The sequence below is a fragment of the Hevea brasiliensis genome, unplaced genomic scaffold (assembly GCF_030052815.1).
Source record: "Hevea brasiliensis isolate MT/VB/25A 57/8 unplaced genomic scaffold, ASM3005281v1 Scaf2, whole genome shotgun sequence".
Classification (NCBI taxonomy): domain Eukaryota; kingdom Viridiplantae; phylum Streptophyta; class Magnoliopsida; order Malpighiales; family Euphorbiaceae; genus Hevea; species Hevea brasiliensis.
Window position 1 is genome coordinate 4,248,393 of NW_026614695.1, and position 8,428 is coordinate 4,256,820.

Here is an 8,428-nt window from a genome sequence, read left to right on the forward strand (position 1 = left end):
GGTTACACAGCCCAAGTTAAACGGCCTGTGTACTATGGCTTTCTCTACACTTCGTCAAGTTTTGCTAGGTAGGAAGTTACACGAGTTCAAGGCTGTATTTACATAACTCGTGTAAAGTGTATCAATAACTTGCCTTGCTTTTTAAGTTCTTCCAAGCTTCCTTCTTTGTTCCTATGCTTTGAATTTCCTTTAGAACACCTAAAAATATGCAAAAAAAACATAGATTTTAGTATGGAATAGTGAAATTGTGACACCCCTTACCCGTCTACAGTGTAACCGAGCAAGTTATGCCACTCAGTGTGTCGGAACACCAATTCATGTTTCAATTTCAATTAATCCCTTTTAATTCATTTATTTATAATTTCTGATAAATCTAAATTTTTTCACAAATTTTATAGAAAATCCGGCAGAGTGCCGGCTATAAATTGGACAAAAAGTTCTTCTGAACCTTTTAAAAACACTCCCAATAATATCATCACATTATTCTCAATCAACCTCCAATATATTCTCAACAATTTCTCAATTCACTTCAGTATCTCAAAAATTTAATTCAATTCAAAACACAATCCACTCAATGAAAAATGCTCAATTTATTACTGAACATATTCCATAGATACTTACATCAAAACATAATTACATGAACTTATAATATACATTACAAAAGGTTACAAAATACCAAATGTCAACATATCAAAATATCAAAATGGCCTAATGTCCTACCAAATGCACTGCAATGTGAGGTGACTCTGAACTCTGAGTGCAGATATGAAGGCTCACCCTGTATGAGGCCTACTGGACTCCCCAGCTATGTCTCCAGTACCTGGGCGTGGCAAAAGCGACGCGCTAAGCAATTCTACTTAGTGGTGACAATATAAAATAAAATAAAATAAAATAAAATAAGACATGTGTGCAAAATGTACATTTACATTTTTGAGTGGACTAAATTTCAAATATTTATTGCAATATTATTCGATTAAAGTTTGGTAAAATTTATTAATACTGCCCGAGTTGTAACACCCTCCCGGTAACTACTCCGTACATCCTGCTCCTGGTGACTGTCGGTTGATGACTAGAATATCCGGAAAAATATTTAAACTAAAGTGAGGGACCATAATTAACTCAAATATTAATAAGAAAAATTTGGTAAAAATTTCAGAAATAAAATACAACCAAGTTAAACGAGCCGGTGCCCTAGCGATGGGTAACCAGAGGGAAGTCGCAGTTCTTGCAACGAGGAGCCCTAGACCCGGGGAAAAAATTATAAAATAATTTATGGGACTCCAGAGAAGGGTTATTGAGGTTCCCATGGCATTATAATGCCAAGAAAATACCTAGAAAAAATTTTCAATCGGTACAGACAATTTTGACCCGTTAAGCCAAACGGAGGGCATTTTGGTCATTTCGCCTTCGGAGGTGATTTTTGGCCAACTTGTCCAGTTGAGTAAATAATTAATATGACATAAAATATGAATAAAAATTACTAAAAATTAAAGTGAAAATGAGTAGAGAAGAAGAGAAAAGAAAAATGAGAATAAATGTCAATTTTGACATCATATGATGTCATATAAGAGTTTCCCACCAATCACATTTAACCAACCATTTACTTAACTAATAAAAGAGACAAACAAAGACTAAAAAAAATTAAAAAGCAAACAGCCATCACCCTCCTCCCCAAACCAGCCGAAACCCATGGTTTGCCCTAACCCTCCATTAACACACCATCAAGCTCCATTTCCTCTTCATTTCACCCTAAAACCCTAGAGACCTTTCACTAAAATTTGTCCTTGCACCTTGCAAAACCTTTTGGCAGCCAAGAAGAAGAAAGAAAGTGAAGTTTGGGGCTTGGAAAAATCTGCCTACAAGAGGTTAGTGCATATTTATACATAAACCTCTTTTAATCCATGATAGTGACTTGAAATAGGTGAGATTTTGTAACTTAAATGAATAAAAGTTGAGTGTATGCACCCCATGGATTTTGGCTGCCCTAAAGAAGGAATAGAATTGGGTGTTTTTGATTGACTTGGAATGAACTACAAATCAAGTTTAAAGTATATAAACAAAAGGATATTGATTTAGTTAGTTAACTAGGGTAGTTTATACAAAACTATGAATTTGAGCTAGGGTTTAGGAGAGAAAATTTGACTTGGCTTATGAAATTGTTAAAGAACACTCTAATGGTCAATTAGTGACCATTTGAGGTAAATTGACCATAAATTGGACTGAAATATAGCATGGCAAAGTGAATGAGTATGCTGCCCAATGAGGGCAGCAGGGTGACTGAGATTTCAGTCCACTTGGACTACCATTGGTGTTTGGCCAATTGGACATGAAACTAGGCTTATAATGGCACATTTTTACTGAAGAAACCATGCCCAAAAGACCAAAGCAAGAGGACTAAAAGTTGGCCCCAATCCGGATACCTCGCAATAAAGACTGCAGAATGACCAAATGAACAGTACTGTTCATTTGGCCATAACTTACTGTAGATATGGTCAATTGACCATAGTTTTTACAGCAACAAGTTAAGACATAGAAAAACAACTTTCATGAAGGAACTTACCCCAAATTATGGCCAGAACCCATCCAACAAAGTGATTTTAGTCACTGTTCATGTTATTGTAGATATGGTCAATTCTGCAGATTGGCAATCCGGCCAGCTGTGGTTTTTGGGCCATATCTAGAGCTACAAAACTCCAAATGGAGTGATTCAAAAAAAGAAATTCAACTAGACAAAATAAGGAACAACTTTCATGTTTGTCATTTCTTCAAATTCCCACTGCAACAGTGCTTAATGGAACAGTAAACTTATGCTACAAAAACTGAAATTTTCTGCCCTCTTGGTTTTAAGTTAGAAATGGTAATGGTGACCAATTCTAACAAGTTTTAAACGTGAAATGTGGTATGTTGGGAGTGCCAAAGTCAATGTAAATATTGTCTATCCAAAAGTCAATATTTTTGTTGACCAATGAGGTGAATAGTAACACCAAAACTTGAAATTCACAAATTGAAGAATTTAAAAGTTTCAAATGCCCTAGTATACCTAACAAGATTGGTTTGGATAGTTTGGCATGCCACTAGGGTTCGATTAGCGATCGCACATGGCAATTTGCCATTATGTGATTTTATGGCTTTTAGCCATTCTGACCTTGTATTGAGCTTTGGCCTTGTACCTGATGTTATCACAGCTTGTTAGCTGTTCTGTTGCACACCGGGAGATGCATATGTGACCGATGGTGTGACGGCTCGAGGTACTTGATACCCAGTGCCATTTACGTTATCCATCAGTCATCTAGTGTAGGTTACTTGGGCAACCAAATGAATGAAAGTGGACAAAGATAATGAAATAATGGATACACCAATACCAAACAAAGAAATCATACACATTCTATACATACTTATTTTCTGCTATTTTCTTTTATTATACTATTGCACCACTAAGCATTATTGCTTAGCGCGTTGCTTTTGCCACGCGTAGGTCGGAGATACAGATCGTGAGCCCAGTAGACCGCAGGTGGGTGAGTCATCCAGTGATTCTGCACGATGTTCGTGTCACCTCAACCTGCGATTGCATTGGTAGGACACTAGGTGTCATTTTGATATTTTGTAGCTAATTTTTACTTTCTCATATGTATTTGAACTTATGTAATGTATTCTGATGTTCATGTAAATAATGAAAGTTATGGCTATGAATGCAAAATTTGAGCATTTATTTATTGTTTGTATGTGAGAAATGGATGTTTGAGAAATGAAAAGGTTATTGAGAACTGAAATTGAGAAATGTTGTGGATATCTTGATATTGAGATTTTGTTGATGAATTGAAGTTGGGATTGTTTGGAAATTATTTGGAAGTGTTTTTAACATGTTCCGAAGAACTGTTTTCTCCATTTTTAGTTTTACTCACGGATTTTCTTTAAAATATCCGGAACCTCAAATAAATTATAATTTCAATAAATGAACTATATTTCACAAATTATATTCAAAACTTTGAAAAAAAAAATTAGTTAAGGTAAAATAGAGTGTGCCGGTACACCGTGTGACATAGCTTACTCGGATACACTGTAGCCGGGTAAGGGGTGTCACATTTAGTGGTATCAGAGCACGGTTAGGCGTTTCTAGGCCTAGATTGAGTCCATACTATGCATTGCATTTGTAAGAGTCGAGGTGACACTAATGCAGATCTGTTTGTCTTTCTTATTTTGAATAGGATATGGACCCTTCATCACAGAGAGCAGTCGAGGAGGAAGTGGAGAGTCATGCTCCACCTGCAGCAGTGAGGCGAGGTAGGAGAACCTACTCCACCGGTTCAGCGAGCACCTTTCGGCCTCCACAGGCCATGTTCCACAAATAGCCGATTTCTTTAGACAAATGGCGAGTAATGCCAAGACCACCACCACCTCCACCTCCACAGTAAATCACACTGAAGGCTAAGAAAGTTTGGAGCAGTGGACTTTTTCGGTTAGAGAGAAGATGACTCTGTTGCAGCCGAGAATTGGTTGAACAGAACAGGCAGAGTTCTAAAACAACTCCACTGCACCCCAGAGCAAAACCTAGAGGCTGCCATATCCCTATTGCAAGATGATGCCTACGAATGGTGGGATACTGTGTCTAGTGAAATGCAGCCAGAAGTTGTAACTTGGGACTTCTTTCTCTCCGAATTCAAGAAGAAATATGTGGGTACTGTATACCTGGAAGAGAGAAGAAGAGAGTTCATTAACCTGAGGCAGAGACAGCTATCAGTGGCCGAGTATGAGAAGGAATTTGTCCGATTAAGCCGCTATGGAAGGGAGATAGTCCCTAATGAAGCTGAAAGGTGTAAGAGATTTAAAGAGGGACTAAATGATAACATCAAGATCCAGATCACTGCCTTGGGAATCACAGAATTTAGCAAGTTAGTGGAAGCTGCAATAAGGGTTGAAAAAGTGAGAATTAGTGAGCAGACCAGAAGGGATAGACAGCAGAAGAGGGGCCCGGGTCAGTCTAGCTCATCTCCTGCACCTGGGAAGAAGTTCAGAGGTCCATTTGCGCAGAGTTCGAGTCAGCTGCAAGGTCAGGGTCAGTCTCTGGGGCTCAGGCCACAGTTCACCCCTAAGAGAGGTCAGTCCACACCATCAGTGGGCAGCTCTCCAGGAATGGGGTTTAGGGGACCAGCCCCAGCAACTTCTGCATGTCCACACTGCCTAAAATGGCATAAGGGGGAGTGTTGGAGAGTAACTGGTGCCTGCTTAAAGTGTGGGTCAACAGAGCATCAGTTGAAGAAGCGTCCCCACGCAGAACTACTACATTTGCTCCAACACAAGCGCATGACACTGCTCTGCACCACAGAGGGGTAGAAAATGCGTAAATCTGAGGTGTAGGACCATCACGAGGCTGCATCTCGAGCGGCAGAGAGGCTCGACAGAGACCACCCGTAAGAGCTTATGCTATTAGAGCTCGGGAGGAGCAGGATGCCGGGACGTCATCGAGTGCGTTCTCCTCTACAATACACTGTGCATGCATTGGTGGATCCAGATCCACTCATTCATATATCTGCATCACCTACCCATAGAAAGGGGATACTAGTAGGGAGAGTGACCAAGACATTCGGTCACTAATCCATTGGGCCACAGTGTAGTGGTGAACAAAGTATACAAGGGTTGCCGTTAAGGATTGAGGTATGAATTCTTGGCAGACTTGATTGAGTTGCCCTTCCATGAGTTTGACGTGATTTTGGGAATGGACTGGTTGTCACATCATCAGGCAATAGTTGATTGCAAATTGAAGAGAATTTCTTTGAAAACTCCTAAGGGTAATGAGATCACTGTTGTGGGAAAGGACGATTTCTTATCCAATGTCATCTCACCACGATTGCAAGAAAATCGATGAGAAAAGGCGTGAAGCCTACCTAGCACATGTGGTGGATACTAGGCGAGCTAAGCCGGACACGAGTAATATACCCACGAAGAGACTTCCCAAGTATTTCTGAAGAATTGCTGGTTTGCCTCGAGAAGGGAAGTTGAATTTGCTATTGAGACAACTGCCGATGCACACCCATTTCCATTGCTCCTTATAGTATGGCACCCATCGAATTGAGAGAGTTGAAAACTTCGGTTGCAAGAGTTGCTTGATAAGGGTTCATACGCCGATGTGTCACCATGGGGAGCTCGGTCTTGTTTGTGAAAAAGAAGGATGGGACTTTGAGGCTATGCATCGATTCTGTGATTGAATAAAGTGGTATGAAGAACAAATATCCGTTGCCTAGAATTGATGATCTGTTTGATCAGTTGAAGGGAGTAGGAGTATTTTCTAAGATTGATCTCAGATCAGGGTATCATCAGTTGAGGGTGAAGGATGTAGATGTGCCCAAGACTGCATTCAGGACCCGGTATGGGCATTATGAGTTTCTAGTGTTGCCCTTTGGCCTAACAAATGCACTAGCGGCATTCATGGACCTTATGAACTGTATCTTCCATCCATACCTAGATCGGTTCGTAGTGGTCTTTATTAATGATATTTTAGTGTATTCCAAGACCAGGGAAGAACATGATGAGCATTTGAGGATTGTTCTGCAAACCCTGAGAGAAAAGAAGCTGTATGCTAAGTTGTCCAAGTGTGACTTTTGGCTGAATGAGATTGCATTCCTTGGACACATAGTGTCAGCTGATGGGATTAGGGTGGATCCCAAGAAAATAGAAGCAGTGATGGAATGGAAGCCTCCCAGAAATACAATTGAGGTCAGAAGCTTCTTGGGGCTAGCTGGGTATTACAGGAGATTTGTGAAGGGATTTTCCTTAATAGCTGCTCCAATGACCAAGTTGTTACACAAGAATGTCAGATTTGACTGGAATGACAAGTGTCAGACCAGTTTTGAGAAGTTGAAGGCTATGTTGACAGAGGCACCAGTGTTAACACAGCCAGTGTCAGGAAAGGACTTCGTGGTCTACAGTGATGCTTCTCATAATGGGTTAGGGTGTGTATTGATGCAAGAGGGGAAGGTGGTCGCTTATGCTTCCAGGCAGCTAAGGCCACATGAACAGAATTACCCTACCCATGATCTAGAGCTTGCAGCAATTATCTTCGCACTGAAGATATGGAGGCATTACTTGTATGGTGAAAAGTGCTACATTTACACGGACCACAAAAGCCTAAAATACTTGCCAACCCAGAAGGAGCTCAACCTTAGACAGAGGCGATGGATTGAGTTCCTGAAAGACTATGATTGTGTAATTGACTACCATCCTGGGAAGGCAAATGTAGTTCGATGCTTTGACGAGAAAGTCCATCACAGCTATGAGATTATTGAATGCCCGTCTAACTTTGATTCGAGATGGAGCTATTTTGGCTGAGTTGCAAGTGAGGCCAAACCTGCTACAGCAGATTTTAGATGGGCAGAAGGTAGATGAGAAGCTAATGGCTATTATGAGCAAAATCTCAGAGGGAAAATGGCGACTATGAGATAAGCGGATGGGTGTCTCAGTATTACAAAGAAAGACGGAGTGAACTAGAGGAGGGGGAATTAAAGGCCAGGATTCTAAAAGAGGCACACACGGTGTATATGCTATGCACCTGGAAGTACAAAGATGTATCATGATCTGAAGCTTCAGTATAGGTGGCATAGTATGAAGAAGGACATAGCTGATTATGTGACTAAATGCTTGACATGTCAGCAAGTCAAGGCAGAACATCAAGTTCCATCAGGATTGCTACAGCCTATACGCATACCTGAATGGAAATGGGATCGGGTCACCATGGATTTTGTAAGTGGTCTACCTCTCACCCGAAAGAAACATGATGCAGCATGGGTGATAGTGGGATTAATGAGTCGACACACTTTCTGCCCGATTAGGGTGACTACTCACTGGAGAAGTTAGCAGAATTGTATATCAGTGAGATAGTTAGACTGCATGGAATTCCACTTTCCATCATATCTGATCGAGATCCAAGGTTTACATCGAGATTTTGGAAGAAGTTGCATGAATCCTTGGGTACACAACTCCACTTCAGCACAGCATTCCATCCTCAGACGGATGGGCAATCCGAAAGAGTAATCCAGGTAAACAATTGAACCAATTGAATTAATACAACTATTGAACTAAAATGATAACAAAAACATGAAATATATGTCAGGTCCTTGAGGATATGCTGAGGAGTTGTGTCATTGAGTTTGAGGGAAGTTGGGATAGATATCTCCCACTGGCAGAATTTGCATACAACAATAGCTACCAAACTAGCATCCAAATGGCCCCATATGAAGCACTGTATGGGAGAAAATGTAGAACTCCAGTGTGCTGGACTAAATTGGGCGAAGACAAATTGGTAGGGCCAGACTTGGTGAAACAGAATGAGGAGAAAGTGAAACTAATCAAAGCCAATCTGAAGGTTGCCTCAGACAGACAGAAATCCTATGCTGACTTAAAGAGAAAAGAAATAGAATACACAGTTGGCGACAAA